Source organism: Sturnira hondurensis, unplaced genomic scaffold, assembly GCF_014824575.4.
Source record: "Sturnira hondurensis isolate 20B ecotype Veracruz unplaced genomic scaffold, ASM1482457v3 Scaffold0011291, whole genome shotgun sequence".
Classification (NCBI taxonomy): Eukaryota; Metazoa; Chordata; class Mammalia; order Chiroptera; family Phyllostomidae; genus Sturnira; species Sturnira hondurensis.
In genome coordinates, this window is record NW_028083922.1 from 2120390 (window position 1) to 2140065 (window position 19676).

Sequence of the window (19676 nt, forward strand, 5' to 3'; positions counted from 1 at the left end):
TTGGGGAAGTCTCCGATTTTGTAAGGACATTTATTTTCATAATATATAGCCAAGTGATGTAGTTAATGAGATATGTGTGACAGTTCTGTTCACACCCGCCTCACTCCGCTAATCCCAGATACTGCTTCCCATGTACTGTCACACTTCCCAAATCCCATGTACTTGGGCGCAAGCCCGACGCGGAATTCTAGGCGAGGCCTGAATGACTCAGTTTCGGGCCTGGTGTCTGCGGCCCAACCGCTGTACAAATGGGAGGAGGGCTCCCAGCAGCCCCCAAGTCGAGTTCTCCACTTGGCTCTGCTCTGCCCTAGGAAGGGGCTGTGCTTAGGCTACTGATAGGGTGACTCTGATGAACAGCAGCGGCAGGACGCCAGGTGGCGACACCTGTAACTCAGCAGATGGTCCCACAAGGCCCTCAAAAACTTTCCGTGTGGCATGGCTGGATGGAAACATGAGTTCGTCTTACTGGACACGGTCAGGAGACTCGGGGTCATTCACTTTGTGCTGTCACTCAAGACTCAAGGACCCTTCCGTGAATCGCTTCAGAGCCTCAGTCTCCAAATCCTTACAAAGGAAATGATAATGCAGACACTTGGCTTCCACCCAAGGGTTGTGAAGGTCAATCGCAATCATCTATAGACTGAATGGGTTCGAGGCGCTCCAAAACTCTTGGTTTGCTCAATGGGCAATGCAAGCCAGGTATCAGGTCTACATTATACATGGGTGGCCGGCCTCTGTGCTAACTCTAACTCCATGGTCTGTGCAGACGCGGCTGCTGGCTGGGGCAGAGAACAGAGGCACTCGGAGAGTCTGAGCGGCCACATGCCACAGGATCAGTTCCTCTGACCCTGCAGCCACGCCAAGCCCAGGGCCACTCTCTAATGGAGCTGCCACTGATTTTTCCCCTTATTCCTCCGGATGCCCCTCCTTGGGCCACGAAAGCTGCCTGTGACGGAGAAAAGGGAGCCTTTGATCCGGTGGCCCATGAATGGCAAAAGCCCGGGGAGGGGAGGAGGAGAGGAAGCCATTCCGAAGAGTAGGGGGCAATAAATTTAAGCCATGAACATGTCCCTCTAACCTCTGGCCTGGCGACTTGGGGATGACACCCAGTTTAAATTACCAGGACTGTGAGCGGGAAGGGGCGAGCGCGGGGCCTGGTTTCGGGGGCTTCTCCCTGGCCCTCCTTAATGAGTGAAAAAGCGTGAACGACACGCGAACAATTTTATCAATAGGACCATGTAAAGGCCGACTGTGAGGAAAGTTATTTATTAATATAGCCAATTGTGGCTGGTTCCCAGCCCCGCGAGAAGAAAGGGACTGCGCCAGAGGCATTCACACCAGCTCGCTGAGTTTTATTCTGTCCTGTGGCTCAGAGTTGAAGTTCCCCAAGTGAAATAAATTGTCCACAAAGGAGGAAAGGAACACATTTTCTTTTATTTTTCCTCCCCTAAAAAGCAAGGGTGAAACCAATCTAATGTGCCCAGTGGAGCAAGATGGGCTGTGAAAAGCTGGGTGTTAAAAGTAAAAGCGGGCTGTGCAGCAAATGGGATGGAAAATTAAATGAAATTAAATAGCTTGAACGGCCGTATTGTCCCTTATTAAAAAGACACATTAATTACATGGTCTCAGCCTTATTCAAAGACAATGTTGAGACTCAATCAAAACATTCCACTCGGCTTTTTTATTAACTTAAAATGGGCGTCCAGAGGCCGCGTTAAAGCGTAATCCCTTCTGCCTCGAGGTGCGGGGCGAGGGGGGTTCGTGGGCGTCCCTGCTCGCTGCCCACCGGGGACCGCGCGGGCAGGATTCGGCCCCGTAACAGGTTGCCCCTAACGAAACCGGACTCCCGAAGCAGCAGCCAGCGGAGGGCCGGCTGCCGGAACTGGCTCCCGCCTCCGCGTTTCCCCCGGCGGCCCGCGGCAGGGGCGAACCCCGCCCGCGCAGGATTGCGTCCCAGCTCCGGCTCCAAAAGCTGCGAGCGCAGCTCCCGCGTGACTTACGGCGACTCCGCCGCGAGGAAGAGAGTCCCCGCGCGACTTCGAGGTTGTGACCAGCGCCTCCTTTCGGAACACCCTCTTCTGGAGCGTCCAGTGGCGGGCGCGCAAAGCTCCCGGGCTTCAGGTGCGGAGGGCGGGGGGTGGGCAGTCGGCTGCCCCCTGTGCCCCTAGGTCTTAAGGACCAGGGTGTTGGAGAGTCACCAAAACCCTCCACCTCCACCACCCCGGCGGTGCGCAGAGTCCCGAACCCGGTGATGGAGGGAGCCGCTGGAGTCAGGGGCCGCAGGGGAAACGTGGGACCCCGCGGAGTTGGGGGTCTGAGGTGGCCGGAGCCGCGCCTCCCGAGGGTGTCCGCGCCTCCCGAAGGTGTCCGCGCCCGCAAGGCCGCGGGGTCAGCGCGGACCAGCTGCGCAGCCCCCGAGGCGCGGGTGGGACATTAAGGCTGGGCTTGAATAGGGCGGCGGCGACGAGCTCTGGGAACGCCACCAGATGACACGCCAGCAACGGGGCCATTTTCCCCTTAATTGCGAGGCCGGTGGGTGCACCGCGGCCGCGGAGCCTCCAATCGCGCGGCTAGGACGCAGCCCGCACGCCGCTGGTGGGTTTTGTGGTGCCTTTTATGTTGTTTTTTAAGTCTTTCATTGGAAGCGGCTCAATAAAAGTATTCAGAGTCCCTCTCAAGTTGCCTTTTAACCGGAGTTTCCCAACTTATTTCTTGGTTCTTTCGGTTGACATGGTGCAAAGAAAAGTCAGCGAGCATGTTGCTGAATTGCAATGTCTCGGGGCACCTCCACATTCAACGCTCCTCTGCCGGCCGCTGCCGAATGAGCTCGCACTCAATTCGATTTTCCTTGCTGTTGGGCACATTTAGGAGCGCCTCTATTTGTGAAGTTCATTTCTAGGCAAATGTATTCAAGAGCTGATGGGAATGAATAGGACCGTGTGTCAGCCGCCCCTAATTGGGATTAAAGCACTTAGGAGCATATGCAGAGAGTGACAAATTCTCAGGTTGCATTGTGTTCAGACTTCCACCCGTTTGAACACTCCTCCTCCAAGGGGAATTTATAAAGCTTGCAGGGAGAAACTGAGGGGGGGAAAGCGAAACGGAAAAGAACGGGGCTAATGGCTCACGGTGGGGCTGCGGTTTAGCAAGTGGAGGTGACAGCTTCAGAGAAAAGATGCTGGGGATAATTGAAGGCGGGCGGGGGAACAGGGCTGAACTCTTTAATCAGAAAGGCGGAGAGTTAAAAGGGGAAATAAAGATGTTCTTGAGATTCCCAGACGGTCGCCCTCCTTCCCCTGGAAGAGCAGGCTTTCATTCTTTCTTTATCTCTGCCCCCATCCCCAACCCCAAGAACGTATCCTGTCTTAGGGCAATAATAACAATTTGGAGTTTGAATTAGGTTGGGGGAAGTCAAAAGAAACAATAGTATCTCCTTTTGTATGTTAAAGAGAACTTCACAACCAAGTAAGTCAATGAAAATACTTCCTGATTTGTGTTTGTGTGTATGTGTAAAATACATTCACACTATGTTAAAACACAAGTATGCGGATAAGGATTTGTATACATTTGGACTGTGTTTGTAAGATATATAGTCCCTTGTAAATCTCTACCTCAAAGTGACAGGTGAAGGTGACAAGGCCTTTTAAAAGCTGAAAGATCAGCCTGAAGCTGAGGCTGGGACAGTTGTCTAAGCAGGGGGCAGTGACAGCCTCTTTTAGCCCCTGAAGAGCAAAGGAGCCAGAAATGACAGATGAACATGGAACAAAAGAACAGTGAGGGCGACAGCAGATAGTTCCAGAATTATCTGGATTTCCTTTCCTCTCTCTTAATTTGTTTAAATCCACCTGGAAACAGGTTCCCTGAAGGACAGGAGCCCTGGCTGTCTAAGCTTGGGATAAGCCCCAATGGTGAGCCAGGAGTCAAATGTTTTTTCTATCTCTTAATTCCTCATCAGACCTCAGACCCTCCTTTCTCCCCAGGCTGGCCCACATCTTGAAAGAACCTGTAAATCTATGTTTAGAAGGCATAGAATTTTCCTTTAACCCATGAGCCATTTTTCAACTCTTCAGAAAGTGGTGCCTAACGGGAGGAAACTGTCCTGGCAGGTACCTTTATGGCCCCTAGGACAATCTGTGAGTGACACAGTTCACTAAGTGTCCATTATGACAGCCATAGGAAAAAAACAATAAAAATTTTTAGCTTATGTCACAACTAAAAACTGAATTTGGGTTCATGACCAGCATCTCTGAACAACAAGGAGTAAGTTCACTAGTAGGGTCCTGTATTTTCTCCTAATGACACCACTAATTGTGTGTCCGTTTTAAGATGCAGTGCTGTCCCTCATGTTATTCATGTCCATGACCAAATGATGATCCACTTTAGCTTCCTGAAAGCGTGTCTGAATTTTATGTATCTTTCACTTTACAGTAAGGATTCACATTCAGATGACCTTTCAGATATTTAATTCCAACGTAAAAATTAGGTAAGGTTACAAAAGATGAATTCGTATGCACCTAGACAAAAATATTGTTGTTTGCCAAACAGCTTTATTGAAATATATTTCTCATGCTGTTCATTTAAATGTACATACACTGTACATTCAAAGTGCACAATTCAGTATTTGTGGTGGTTATTTTTTAGTGTATGTTTGGAATTGTGCTACCATCACACAATCTGATTTTAGAATATTTGTATTTGCCCTTCCCAAAGAAAGCCCATACACATCCTATCACCACTCCCCATCCGTTCCCAAACTCCCCAGTGATAGGCAACTCCCAATGTATTTTCTGTCTACAAAGATTTGCTTATTCTTTATATTTCATATAAGTGGACCCATACAATATGTGGTTTTTCGTGACTGTACTTTTTTTACTTCCCATAATTCCTCAAGGTTCATCCATGGTTCATCCAAGGTTCATTGTAGCATGTATTAGGATGTCATGCCTTTTTATGAATGGATAGTATTCTATTGTACAGACATATCACATTCTATTTATCTATTCATTAGTTGATAGAGCCTTGGGTTCTTTGTACTTTTTTGCTATTGTGTATAATGTCACTATGTACATTTGCACACAGGTTTTTTTTGTGTGTGTGTATATATATATATGTCTTACATTATATATGTCTTATATGTCTTACATATATGTCTTATATGTCTTACATATATAAGACATTATATATGTCTTATATATGTGTATATATATATATGTCTTACATTATAATGTCTGACATATATATATGTCATACATTTCTTTTGGATAAACACACCTATGAATGATTTGCTGGGTCTGTATTTAACTCTTCGAATAATTGTTATGCTATTTGCACCATTATACATTTTCACTGCAGTGTAGGAAGATTCCAGTTTTTCCATACCCTCCAGTACTGGTTACTATATGTCTTTTTTATTACACTATCATAGGCGTTAAGTAGTATCTCATTGCAGTTTCAATTTGCATCTCCCTAATGACTAAAAACATAACACTTAAGCATTCTTTTATGTGCTTCCTGCATTTGTACATCTTCTTTGGGAAAATGTTTATTCAAATCCTTTTCCTATTTTTAATTGGGTTATTTGTCTTTTTATTATTGAGCATGCATACATTTTTATAATTTTTTAAATGCCCACACAAGGCAGCTTGTTAAGTTTAACCATCATAACAACACTACGAGGCAGATTTCATTATCTTTTACGAATGAGAAAAGTTCAGAGGTTAAGATACTTGTTAAATAATAAACTTGTTGAGTAATTTACCAATAAACGTGGTAAATAACAGAGACAGAATTCCTCCCACATCCTTTAAAGTTAAATGTTCAGGCTATTTTCAGTGGACCATACACTTCCAGAAGGTTGATTGGCTTCGTATATCTGCTCTTTTCTCTGAGGATCACTAAGTTATCATGTAAAATCCCTGTGGTTGAGAGAGTAGACTCCGGAGTCAGACTGACTGGATCTAAATCCCGCCTCCACCAAGCACTAAACATGTGTTGGGGTGATCTTTCTATTCTTCAGTTTCTCCACTAGTAAAATATGAGCAGTGAGATCTACCTCACAGATTTGTTGAGATTACGAGATGTTGATGGAAAGTGCTTAGCATAGCATTCGGGACATAGGATATACTCAGAAATGTTGGTTATTCATATTTTAACTGATTTTAGAGAGAGAGAAGGAGGGAGAGGGAGAGAAAGAGGAGAGAGGATTTGCTTTTTTGTTCCACTTATTGATGCATTCATTGGTTGCTTTTTGTATGTGCCCTGACCAGAGACAACCGTGGTTGTGGGGATGACATTTCAACCAACTAAGCTAGCTGGCCAGGACTCATATTTTTATAACAATACCTATGCTTACCATTCGCTGAGCCCTGTGCTAAGCTTCTGTACTGTTAGACTGGAAATTGTACATGATAAAGTAGATGGAATAGGACTTCCAACACCAGGGGCTACATAGGCAGTTATACAAGACAGTCATACATACTTCAGGGCAACAAACAATTGATGAGGGTAAGCCTCGCTTTGTAGACATATTCTAGATAAATGAAAGAGAAGTTTGAAAATTTAAGTATTAATGTTTTGGAACCCTTGGTGAAATAATGAGTACAGCAACCACTATGGAAAACAGTATGGAATTTTCTAAGAAAACTAAAAATGAACGTGCCTTTTGACCCAGCAATTCCACTATTAGGAGCATATCCTAAGAACCCTGAAGCACCAATCCAAAAGAACCTATGCACCCCGATGTTCATAGCAGCACAATTTACGATAGCCAAGAGTTGGAAGCAACCTAGATGCCCAACGGTAAATGACTGGATCAAAAAGCTATGGTACAGCCCTGGCTGGTGTAGCTGAGTGGCTTGAGCATGGGCCTGCGAACCAGAGGATCGAGGTTCGATTCCCAGTCAGGGCACATGCCTGGGTTGCAGGCAGGTTCCCTGCAGGCCAACTCCCAGCAGGGGACGCAAGAGAGGCAACCATACATTGATGTTTCTCTCCCTCTCTCCTTCCCCTGGAAAGATAAATAAATAAAATCTTTAAAAAAAAAAGCTGTGGTACATTTACACAATGGAATTCTATGCTGCAGAAAGGAAGAAGGAACTCCTACCCTTTGCAACATCATGGATGGAACTGGAAAGCATTATGCTGAGTAAAATAAGCCAGGCGGTGAAAGACAAATACCATATGATATCACCGTTAACAGGAATCTAAACAACAAAACAAACAAGTAAGCAAAATATGACCAATGACACTCAAATATGGAACAGGCTGACAGGGTCCAGAGGGGAAAGGGGAGAGAATTATAGGGGAAAAGGGGATGGACTCACATGAACGAGTATAAAGGACACATGGACAATACCTAAGGTGGGGGCGGAAATGGGAGGGAGGTGGGGAGCACTGCAGGGACAGGGCTGGGAATATAAGACAGAAAACTGTACTTGAACAAGAATTAAATAAAAATCAAAATTAAAAAAAGAAATAATGAGTGCAGGAAATGATCATCAATGATGACTAGCATCATAAAGAGCAAACCACTTATACCATATTTTGCCCTGTATAAAGCATACTTTGTGCCCAAATTTTTCAGGGAAAAATGAAAATACGTATTATACATGGGTAGTACCTGAAATACCTTGTATCTGCCCTTGTGTTTTGTAATTATTTGTTACATAAAATTTTTTGTACCATAATATTGTTAAAAATAAATGCTAAAATTTCTTTAGAGTACAAAAACCAAGTATCTAAATATAAATAAATAAGAGTTTAATTTAAAAATTAAAATGAAAGATTTTTTCCCTGAAAGTTTGGGCCAAAAATGTGGGTGCACATTATACATGGAAAAATACTGTCTTAGCTGGCATGGTTCAGTGGGTTGAGAATCAGCCTGTGAACCAAAGGGTCACTGGTTCAATTCTCAGTCAGGGCACGTGCCGGGCACGGCCAGATTTCCCCCATGTGAAGTGTACAAGAGGCAATCACACATTGATATTTCTCTCTCTCTCTTTCTCCCTTACTTCCTCTCTGTCTAAAATAAATAAATAAATAAATAAATAAATAAATAAAATCTTTTTAAAAAGGAAAAGAAAAAATCCCCAAGAAAAGAAACCACAGTACCTTTAAAAATAAATATGAGTATTCAGGGCTGGGGAAAACTAGATTCACAGTCCGGCAGGCAAGTTCAGAGGCAAGCAGTAGGTATGTATATACTGTCAATATTTCATTGAAATGTGTGAAAAATAGATTCTTTTGTTCCATGATCTTTTAGGAGTTATACCAAGGACATACAACTCAGAGAGAATGGGCTGCATTGCAGTCTGTGCTCTAAATGGCCATCTGGAATCCTCACAGTTACAGTGGGGCCCCATCAGGCCAAAGGAACCCACAGGCCCAGTGTCCAAAGCTGCCACAATAAAAAAATGCTAGACCTGTGATACCGAACAAAATTCTTTCCTCTTCTCAGTTAAACAGAGGCCACCAAGTAATAGAACATGCTTAAGTCAGTTATAAACAGCCTAAATTCAGTGTATTTGTACAAAGACCTTTCTTTTTAAAATTCAGTAAATTTATTTTACATTATCCTTGACTTTGAAACCTTGGGGGGTTTTTTGTTTTGTTTTGTTTTTGAGACCAATAGGAAAGAGGCAAGGCAGTGGGGAGGAGGATGGTCTTCTGCATTACTGCTGAGACCAGGGTTACTTTGTCCGTAACTTGGAGTCCCAAGATATAAGTGCATCAGTGAGGGTCTTTATGTAGTGTTACCGGTTAAGTTGTGTCCCCTCCAAATTTGTATGTTAAAATCTTACCCCCCAGGACTTCAGAATGTAACCTTATTTGGAGATACTGACTTCACAGAAGTAGTCAAATTAAATTGGGGTCATTAAGTGGGGTCCTAACCCAATATAGTGTCATTATAAGAAGGGATAATCTAGACACAGACATAGATGTAGGAAGAACATCGTGTGAACATGAAGATGGTCATCTATACGCTGAAAACTGAGGCCTGGAATAGACCCTTTCCTCATAGCCCAGATAATTCAGAGGAACCAACTCTGCCAACACTTTGATTTTGGACTTCTGGCCTCCTTAATGGTGAGACAATAAGTTTATGTTGTTTAATCCACCTAGTTTGTAGTACTTTGTTACAGATACCCTAGCAAACTAGCCAGATACAAGACATCAGAAATCCTTTCTTAATTTTTGAAGCAGAAAAGGATATGAGGTAGTCCTGATTCTAAGCAAATGCCAGAAATCAGACTTGGAGGCTACTCTCCCAGGAAAACTACTTGGATTAGACCACAGCATGGCTCCACAGGAGTCACCACAGCCACTGCCTGGGACACAGACCCACACAACTGATCTGACAACTCTGAGCATGGACCTCTGCCACTGCTGCCTCAGGAAGGATGATGTCTCTGCTGCTACCCTCACAAAAATGGATTCCACACAGGTATTGCCTTTTTCACATTACCTCCAAATCAAGGCCCCAGGGGTTAGCATCTGACTTAGATCCCAAGCTGCATTCCTATGCCCTAGAAACAAAAAGAAGGCCGAGAAAATGAGCTTTTGCCCTAATAAATAGAGGAAGGATGGAGACACGAGGAGGATATTCCCAGTCATAATTGAAGAGTCTTCATATATTCTAGCAGGGAAAAAATGCACATTTCTGCTATATTACCTTAGTCATTGTAGCAAAGTCTTTTTGCATCCAGGTACCCATTTTCCCCATCTTCTAAGAGAACCCTGATTGCTTTGCATTACAGCTAAGTATATTGCTGTCTGGAACAAAGATTGTGTGTTCCCCAACCTCTTTGTAGCTAGATATCGTTCTGTAAGTTCTGGTTAAATGTGATGTAAGCAGAGAGTTGTCTGTGACTAAGAAGACGACTCAGCCCCCTTTTGCCGTTTCTTATATCTGCATGAAGACACATGGCTAGGACTACAGAAGCCATGTTAGTCTATGAAACGACCCTGTGTATGAAAGCCATGTATTGAGAATGCCCAAGCAGAAGACGAAAGGAAGCAGAATCCTAGATGATTTAATGGAACCACCAACTGTGGATTACCTATATGTTGATTCCTTTTAGATGAAAATGACCCCAGCCAGTGTGGCTCAGTTAATTGGGCATCCTNCGTTCTGTAAGTTCTGGTTAATGTGATGTAAGCAGAGAGTTGTCTGTGACTAAGAAGACGACTCAGCCTCCTTTTGCCGTTTCTTATATCTGCATGAAGACACATGGCTAGAACTACAGAAGCCATGTTAGTCTATGAAACGACCCTGTGTATGAAAGCCATGTATTGAGAATGCCCAAGCAGAAGACGAAAGGAAGCAGGATCCTAGATGACTTAATGGAACCACCAACTGTGGATTACCTATATGTTGATTCCTTTTAGATGAAAATGGCCCCAGCCAGTGTGGCTCAGTTAGTTGGGCATCCTCCCCCAAACCTAGGGATCATGGTTCACTGATCTGATCCCAGGTCAAGCCATATGCCTGGGTTGCAGGCCCTGAGGCAGCCAATCAGTTTCTCTCCCTCTATTTCTCTTTCCTTTTCCCTCTCTCTATAATCAATAAAAATTATCTTAATTAAAATATTAAGTTGACAAATTGAAGACAATTTTTGGGTTGTGTTTTAATAATGACTTTGATTTTTACAACACAATGATGCTGGGTATAATAAAACCAATACACAGAAAGAAAACAATAGACAGAGGCTAAATTGGTCTTTAATCCATTTTCAGTTTATTCCGGTGTGTGGTGTAAGAAGGTGGTCTAGTTTTATTTTTCTGCATATATCTGTCCAGTTTTCCCAACACCATTTATTGAATAAATTCTTTAGCCCATTGTATGTGCTTGCTTCCTCTGTTGGATGTTAATCGGCTATAAAGGTGTGGGGTTCTTTCTAGGCTCGCCATTCTGTTCCATTAATCTATGCCAGTACCAAGCTGTTTTGGTTACTATGGCCTTTCAGTGTTTGATATTAGGTAGCATGATTCCTCCAATTTTGTTCTCAGGATCGCTGTTCCTATGTGAGACTTTTTGTGATTTCATATAAGTTTTTGAAATATTCGTTCTAGTTCTGTGAAATACGCCATTGGAATCTTGATAGAAATGGCACTGAATCTGTAGATTGCTTTGGGTAGTGTGGGCATTTTAATGATGTTAGTTCTTATCTATGAACACGGTATGTGCTTCCACTTATTTGTATCTTCTTCAATGTCTTTCTTCAGGGTCTTATAATTTTCTGAGTACAGGTCTTTCACATCCTTGGTTAGATTTATTCCTACATATTTTACTCTTTTTGAAGCAATTGTAAATGGGATTTCTTAAATTTCTCTTCCTGTTAGTTCATTATCAGCATGTAAAAATGCAACTGATTACTGAATATTAATCTTAAATCCTGCTACTTTGCTGAATTTGTTGATCAGTTCCAGTAGTTTTTTGGTTGAACCTTTGAAGTTTTCTATGTACAATATTGTGTCATCTGCAAATAAAGACAGTTTTACATCTTCCTTTCCAATTTTGATGCTTTTTATTTCTTCCTCTTGTCTGATTGCTATGGCTACAACTTCCAGTACCATGTTGAATAAAAGAGATGACAGCAGACATCCCTGTCTTTTTCCCAATCATAGGAAGAATGCTTGCAGTTTTTGCCTGTTGAGTGTGATGCTGGCAGAGGATTTGTCATGTATGGCCTTTATTATGTTTAGGTATGTTCCCCCTATTCCAAATTTGCTGAGAGATTTTTATCGTAAATGGGTGCTGGATTTTATCAGCTGCTTTTTCATGTGTTTTTTATCCTTCATTTTGTTTATGTGGTGAATCACATTTACTGATTGTGAATATTATACCAACCTTGGATTCCTAGAATAAATCTCATTTGACCATGATGTATGAAATTGGTTTTCTATGCCACTAAGTTTCAAGGTTGTTAGGCATTCAGTATCAAGTAATACATTTCTTATGAGTAAATACAGTTAAATACAAGAGAGAGAAATGGGGGGACTGACTTGATTCAAATGATCAGCTGCAGAAATATATGAGAGGGCAACTTCTTTAGAAAAGACATGGCCAACAAAAGTGGGGTTTTGATTAATCATGAGTGTAGAAAACATTATTAAGATGTCCCCGCTTCTTTCTTGCTAACATAATCTTGTTTATTTGTGTGTGAAAGCAGTGAAGGACCTTGGCAGGGTGGCCCAGATGGTTGGAGTGTGGTCCTGTACACCAAATGGGTGCACGTGAAATTCCCGGTCAGGGCACACACAGGAGGCAACCTCTCGATGTTTCTAACTCACATAGATCTCTCTCTCTCCACACCCCCCAATGCCTTCTTCTCTCTCTAAAATCAATAAATATATCATCCAGGGAGGATTTTTTTTAAGTAAGGGTCAGCCCTGGCTGGTGTGGCTCAGTGGATTGAGCATGGGCTGCAAATCAAAGGGTCACCGGTTCTATTCCTGGGCACATGCCTGGGTTGCAGGCCAAGTCCCTGGGGACCATGTGAGAGGCAACTGCACATTGATGTTTCTCTTCCTCCCTTCCCCTCTCTCTAAAAATAAGTAAATAAAAATTTTGTTTTTAAATAAATAAAAAGTGAGGGTCAGTGTGTGGAGGGACTGAGCAAAAAGGAAAAAGAAGTCATGGACATGGACAACAGTGTGGTGATTGCAGGGGACAGGGGGTGTAAGGGGTTAAATGACATTGTAAAAAATACAATAAAAAATAAATTAAGCCCTGGCTGGTGTGGCTTAGTGGATTGAGTGCAGGCCTGAGAACCAAAAGGTCTCTAGTTTGATTCCCAGTCAGGGCACATGCCTGGGTTGTGGGCTAGGTCCCAGGAAGGGGCATGCTAGAGGCAACCACACATTGATGTTTCTCTCTTTTTCCCCTTCCTTTCCTCTCTCTAAAAATAAATAAATACAATACTTAAAAATTAAATTAAGAAAAAACTTTACCAAGTTTTTAAATTTACATTTAAAAAAAAAAACAGTTGTGAAGGGTTTCAGGAAGAGTGCTAAGTCACACCAAATCCCAGGAAGTTAATCTTGATTCCTTTACATCAATTATGACAGTTCCCTTCCTCTAGCTTTTGAATGATTAGGAATTGGCAAGTGAGAAAATTCTGGCCAAGAAAGACATAAGGAAATGTCTTCTGGAGATACATGGGAAAGGCTTATCCTGATCTTGACAAGGGTGTCCAAAAGGATAGAGGCCCCATTACTTCTCTTTGCATGTGCGTGACGATGAATGTTGTGTTTCCTAGAATAATAGCAATCAGTTGTGAGAGCAGAAACATGAGGCAGAAACCAACATGCTAAGGAGGCCAGAGGCCTGTCATTGTGAGCCATTGAATTAACCAATCTTAGAGCAGTTCTGCCTTTAGATAATTAAGTAATATCTGAGATGATAAGTGATATGAAAAAGAATAAAGCAAGGTAAATGGTGAAAGACTAATGGAGGAAGGTGCTATTTTATATGGATGGCTAGGAAAGATCTCTCTGATAAGATGATGTTTGATACTCAAAGAAAGTAAGGGGGAAGGCTATGTAGGTAGAAGTGTGCCTAGTAAATTCCAGGTATATCAATAAGGCCAGTGTGACTGGAACAGAGTACGTGAGGGGAAGAGTGGTAGGAAGTGAGGCTAGAGAGAAAAATAACAGGGCCTGTTGATGTAGGGCTCTTTGAGTCGTGTTAAAGACTGTAGGTTTTATTCTGTGGATACGGGTAATCTTTATAAGGTTTTGAACAGGGGTGTACACAATTGGAATCTTACTTTAGGAAGATCACACTGACTGCTAGAGGGCACACAGGTGATAGCAGAGACTGACTAGGAGATTATAACAACATCAGGGAAGAGGCGATAATGGCTTTGACCAGGGTGGCAGTTGTGATACAAAGAAACAAACTTCTGGAGATGTTTCTAAGGCAGAGCCACCAAGATTTCCTGAAGAATTGGGCTGGGATGTCAATAAAAAAGAGAAATCAACTCTTCCCTAAAGCAGCCAGAGGTGACCTATGAAAATTGTTTTCTATCCACTTGGCACAGAAAACCCCACAAACTCATGCAAATCAAGAGGTTCAAGTCTTTGTGTTCACTTAAAGAACACTCATAAAACTACCCAGGCCCTCAAGGGTGTGCATATTAGAAAAGCCACCAAGTAGCTGAAGGATGTCCCTTTACAGAAGCAATGTGTGGCCTTCCGTTGTTACAATGGTGGAGTTGGTAGGTGTGCTCAGGCAAAACGGTGGGGCTGGACTCAGCGCTGGTAGCCCCTAAAGAGTGTTAAAATTTTTGTGCACGTGCTTGAAAATTCAGACAGTAATGCTAGATGTAAGGTTTTGGATGTAGGTTCTCTAGTCATTGAGCACACCCAAGTGAACAAAGCTCCCAAGATGTGGCATAGAATTTATAGAACTCCTGGGCAGATGAACTCATACATGAGCTCTCTTTGCCACATTGAGATGATCTTTCCTGACAAAGAGCATATTGTTCTTAAGCCAGAAGAGGAGATTGCATAGAAGAAAAAGATAGCTCAGAAGAAATTGAAGAAACAAAAACTTGTGGCCCAGGAGTAAATAAATAAAAATAAAAGAAAGAAAGAAAAGGAAAGAAAAAATACAATCAGAAGTAAATCCTAGGTTTTTGACATAAGCAAATTGTTAGTGTGGATTTGTTATTTACAAGGATGGAAAGGACTGAAGGAGCAGCAAATTTGAAGAGAAACACAAGTTTGTATTAAATGTGAGATAGCTATTATCATCAGAAGTAGTGAAGTAGGGAGTTGAAATGTTTACATTTAGATTTTAGAGGAGTGTTCAGTCTAGAGATGTAAATTGGGAAGTCATCACTATAGAGCACATATTTAAAGTCATGATAACGGGTGAGATTATTAAAGGACTAAGTGCATGCAAAGATAAAAATCTCAGGACTGAGACCTGGGGCACTTCAACTTTTAGAAGTAAGACAGGTGAGGGATCAGCAGAGAAGACAGAAGGAGCAACCAGTGAAGTAGCACTAAAGGAGTCGTGTCCTTGAAGTGAAGTTTATAGAAAACACTAGAAGAATGGTGATCTCTGATAAATGCTGCTGAAAAGTCAAGTAAAATAAAGACATTCGAAGTTAACCATTAGATGGGGCAGCATAGCAATCAGTACTGATTTTACCAGGAGAAGTTGCTATTGGATTGATGGGGGTGAAAGAGAGAATGGAAAAAGAAGAAGCAGGGACAGTGACTATAAGCTACTTGGAGTTTTGCTATAAAGGGAACCAGAGAAATAGAATATTAACTTGAGGAGGAAAAGAGATCAAGTTCTTCTTAAGGGCTGGCAGATATTTACCAACAGACTTTAATGATGACGGTAATGATTCTCAAAAGAGGAAAATGTTGATTATGCAAGAAAGGGGAGAGGACAACTGGTGAGTTAAGAGAGAGCTCAGTCAGGAGGGTTGATAGCATACCCTGCAAACAACTAGGACATTGAGAGAGAGGCTCAACAGTTCCGTCCCTAATACTACTCCTCCCAATCTCTCCTCAAATCACAAAACTGAAGACCTTAATGATAATCTAGTCCAAACCCCTTCCTTCATGAAAAGAAACTGAGGCATAGAACTTTTGGCCGCACTTGGCCAAAAGCCATAAAACTTAGGAAGGGTGCAGCCCACCCTTTCCACCTCACCGTGCTTCCTCTAATGTAGTTTAAAGGGAGGAAGTGAAAAAAAAAGTCCGCTTTTCATCTTGGTCCTCTTCTGCCTCCTCTTGGAAGTCAGAGGGATTGACCCTGTCCTTTGTACTTTGCTACTACAGGCAGGAAGGCTGACCTGCACCACCAGCAGGGCCCACCAGCTCTCCTGCAAGAAGCACTGTAGCCCGAGTCAATTGGGTGGCCAGGATCTAAACAAGCATTTAGATCTATTTATCTAAAAAGTTTTGATTCTGGGGCCTGAAATCAAGACAGTTTATAGTCTAGTTTAAATTGACCATCTCCTCAGGGCAACCATTATTTTTTCTCACAAGCCTGGCTGAACTTTTATCTTTTACATAGCCCTACAAAACACTACCATAGCCTAGTTACTAGGCAGCTCTGAAAAGCTATTTGTATTACATCTCATGGAACCAAGTATCTCAGAACCAGTGGGACATCTAGAGGCTCCAGGTTCCAACCTTTAGATAATTTTTAAAAATCCAAAATATAGGTATAAATCAAATAAAATAAATAGAATGCTTCTAGGTTGCTCAATTAAAATAAATCGCATAAGACATTTTAACTTGATTCTTACTGGAACAGGTGAACATCTGAGAGCTATAGGTTCTTAGTCCTGTTCCCCTGTTTATTGCTCTACTCTAGTCCCATTTGAGTTTCTTTGGCCTCAATATTTATGTTACAACAAAAGAGAGATACTTCCTTTCTCATTATAACAAATAAATTATACCCCAAAATGGGAAGAACCCCCCCCACACACACACAAATTCACTGTAAATTCATTAAAGAGCAGGCATAAGTTTGGGGCATGTTATTCTTTCTAATAGTATTTCTCTGTAGAAACGCTCATGATTTTTATGTACTTAAGGGCAAAACAATGTAAAGAATTTACTTGAGAACAACTAAAATAGCTAAAGAGTTATGATAAGTGACAAAATGTTTATTTAATAACGAGGACACTAAAGATAAAGACTTCATTTTCTTGAATTTTATTCCATTTTAAGAAAACATGGCTACTTGGTGAAGGCTAAATTGCCCAACTATCTAATGAAGCAATTACTAAAATGATTGATATTATTTTAAATTCTGGACAGCATTACCCTCAACCTTCTAATTTTGATTATTTTAGGTATGAAGATAATGACAGTGTTTTCCATGTATTTAGAAGGAAAATAAATTCAGTATGTGTTTACCACTGAAACCATTCCTACTTTCTTCATATTGCCCATATAATAAAGAACAGATTCGCAAGGCCTCCTGTTATTAGAATGGGAAGTCAAGGAAATAATATATGAGGAAGAAAAATAAATATTGTTTAATGTCAGGAAGAATATTACTCCCTGTTCCAAGTTGAAAAGGATTTGTGAATTAAGGATTGTTGTGATTTATTCAAAGCCATACCTACAGTTTTTCATTCTTGGTAACAAATGTCATAATAAACATAGGAGAAAATTAAAATTAAGAAATCACCAAGTTAATTAATAAATGTGTTTATTACCAAATAAATGTAAGACTCAGGATATTTAGATCTCACTAGCTGAAATATTCATCTTAAAAGAAAATACTTGTATGGAAATGATGTTACTTAAAAGAGGAAAGCATGCCTTTTGCTCTCAGCATCATATGTTCCAAAACACATATATTCCTTCCCAAACTCATTCGGAATTAGGCAGTTCTTTGTCCTTTTCTTTGTAGAATTGTTCGATCTGAGGAGATCAAGCAAAAATTGACTCGTTTTTTAAAAATCTATTTATTAAAGTTGTTGGGCTGATATTGGTTAATACAATTACATACATTTCAGGCTTGAATCTATAAGTTAGAAAGAACCAGTGCTTCAACTATGGAAAAATTCTGTCCTAAGGAAATTTCCTGCCCGACTTTTTAAGCCTAGGCATACCTGCACATCAAAGAATAAAGAAATCTGGGTGTTCGAAGAATTGGCCAATATCTGTAATCTAAGTGTGAGGTGTGGGTATTTGCTTTGCTTCTTTCTCTTGCAAATTGGACTTGAAACAGGGAAAAGGAAAAGAGAATAAAAAATGGGGAGTTTTAATAAATTTTTAGGTATTATTTTCCCTCCTGTACATGCTACTGATCAACATTACAGCATTTGTTTGTTCTTTTAAAACCTTGTCAGAAATTTGTAACATTTTTAGAAAATAAATTCAAACAATCGGTTCTACATTCTGGAGATACTAAGTATTACAATGAGCACTGAGATCTCCAAAAGATTCCTTTTTCTGGAGCAATGCAATCAGCCGGTTTTTCCGATAATTAAATGGGTCATCTCAGACAAGAAAGGATTGTTCGGGGCAAAGGTTTCACTTCACCCCGTCACATTGATGCTCAGGTCCGGAAAGTTCCACACAAAGAGCTCTTACACAAAAACAGAAGTGAGACAGTATTGTAGTGTGAGACTCCGCCAGGCCCCTCATTTGGTTCTTCGGGCCCGGTGGCAAAACTCTCCGACCTGGGGCTCCGTAGAAACGCAGATGCTGGGGAAACCCAGGCAAAGAGCAGAACGCCAGGAATCTCTGCGGGTCCGGCCGAGGCCCGCCACCTGCTGCGGAAGAGGGATGGTGGGGACTGGGACTGCATAATTCTCGGCTCCGGGACCCGCAGAGATTCCTCTGCAGGACTGTCCAGTTCGGGAGCAAACTCTATGGCCCGCGCCGCGAGGAAGAGGAGAGTTTGGCCTCCTCTGGTGCTTGAAAAGCACGGGGCATGGGTTCCATTCCGCTCTGCTCTTGGGGTTGGATTCGCAGGCACTCAGAGTGTTTTCCTGCGAAGGTGGAGGCTCCGAGATCTCCGCGCTGACCTTTCTCTCTTCCCTGCGGCAGTCTCCCTGACGCCCCGCACCCAGCCAGCTCCTTGAGTGGCGCCGGGGTGGCACTGGGACTCCGCGCCCGCGGAAAGCCGCGCGCTGTGCTGTGTTCGAAGTGCTCTCGGAAGTAGGTGTCACGGCGCGTGTCAGGACGGGTTTCAGGGGTGGCCCCCAGAGGGCGGGCAGAGACCAGTGGCTCCTCTCTGCACCCCGCCCGCCTCCTGCCTCGGTGTACCACCCGGCTCTTGCTGTCCACACCCGGCTTGGCTCTCCGCCTCCTCAGACCCCTACCTTACTTACGAAGGCAAAGCGCAGGGAGGTGGGGTGAGGAACAGGGCCCACCATGACTGTACCAAGCTGGTGTCGCACTCCCAAGACAGGAAGTCTTTTAAAGTAATTTCAGTAAATGCTTTCTACTGATAAAGGCAAATGATAATAAAAGAGAAGCAGGAGCTCACATTTGTCTGTAAAATTTGAGTAACGGGCTTCTTGCTGTGAGGCCCGTTACTATGTTAATTAACGCACCGTCATGGTTTCCACGAACATGCAATGAGCACTTGGTATGGAGCATCTCGTGCTTGACCAGCATCATCTGAGGCCCTCCCAGGCACTTCAAGTGTGATCTTCCCACGTTTTCGGAAGCACTGCGAGGCAACTATTACATAGTTTTCAAAAGATCTGGACAGCTTGGTGACCCTTGTAAAGAAAGGTACCATCACACACGGGAAAAGTTGTCCAATTCACTAGGGTCAAATCTGGGAGTCAGGCCCAGGGTTTGATGCTTGGGAGAAAACACCAACGTCAAGACCAGGAAGACTCTGAAGCTGATTGCTCTCATGATGATTTTTTACTTCTTTTAAGGTTTGAATGTGTAAATCTATTCTACTTAGCCAAAAAGTTACAACTACAGCTAAATAAACCTGTAGTCAATGTAAGTCTTAAATCCTAAGGAAAAACACAGAAACTGATGGCTGTCTTTGTAAAAAGGTAGGGACTGGTTTCCTGTGTCCATAGTGGGCTATTTAATTGTGTATATCATGAAACCCAAATGAGAAAACATGTTTAACACGAAGAAGAGCTTTTTTCCCTTCTAAATAGAAAACTTCATACGTGAAATGTTGATACTGTCGGTTGAAATACCTGGTGAAGTCTAAC

At 42.4% G+C, this 19676-nt stretch overlaps 1 pseudogene; it reads left to right on the forward strand.

The window, feature by feature from the left end:
- The first annotated feature begins 14011 nt into the window (after nt 1-14011).
- On the forward strand, nt 14012-14572 carry LOC118996384 (60S ribosomal protein L17-like; annotated as a pseudogene).
- Nucleotides 14573-19676: the final 5104 nt, after the last annotated feature.